This window comes from Nelumbo lutea, chromosome 1 (genome assembly GCF_056320005.1).
Source record: "Nelumbo lutea isolate HS-2025 chromosome 1, American lotus-T2T, whole genome shotgun sequence".
In the NCBI taxonomy this organism is placed as follows: domain Eukaryota; kingdom Viridiplantae; phylum Streptophyta; class Magnoliopsida; order Proteales; family Nelumbonaceae; genus Nelumbo; species Nelumbo lutea.
Window position 1 is genome coordinate 85,353,426 of NC_142684.1, and position 720 is coordinate 85,354,145.

Genomic DNA, 720 nt, shown 5'->3' on the forward strand with positions numbered 1-720 from the left:
CCAATCTTTTTTGCTTTTTTCTAGCGGAAAGTGATGCAATGAAACTTGAATCTTATTCACGCATTTTCTGTTTTTTTTTTTTTTTTTTTTATGGTCCATTACCTTACTTGGTGGTAGCTGACTTGGCATCCATAATGTCAGAAACACTTGCAACCTCACCATTTTGTATGGTAGGTTTAGATCAAGTGGCTTTTTGCTACCGGCCGAAGGAATCATCTGTCAAATAATGCAAATTGATATGCCACAATCTTATGGAAATCATTTTTGGGCTGATCGATACCAATACGATGTCTAAATATAAATATATTATATAAACTTTTACCAAAAAATTATATATATTAAATGTAGTTAAAATGCAATGCAGAAAAGAAATAGTTAATTACTTTCTGCATTAATGTGTAATTTAGTTTTTATTACATTAATTTGCAACTAGTTTATTATTGTGTTGTATATATGCATACAATTATGTGCTTAATTTTTTATACCCATACTCACATTTTCTATTACTCTTATTTTTCACACATGTGTTTATCTATTTTAAATTAAATTATAAATAAATAAATAAATAAATAAATAAATAAATAAATATATATATATGTTACGCTAAGAGCCAAACCAACAATAAATATAGAACATACAAAACCCAAATTTGTCAACCTAAACCTAATCAAACTTTTATTCAATTTCATGCATTTGCTTGGATTACTTGCTAGTTATTTT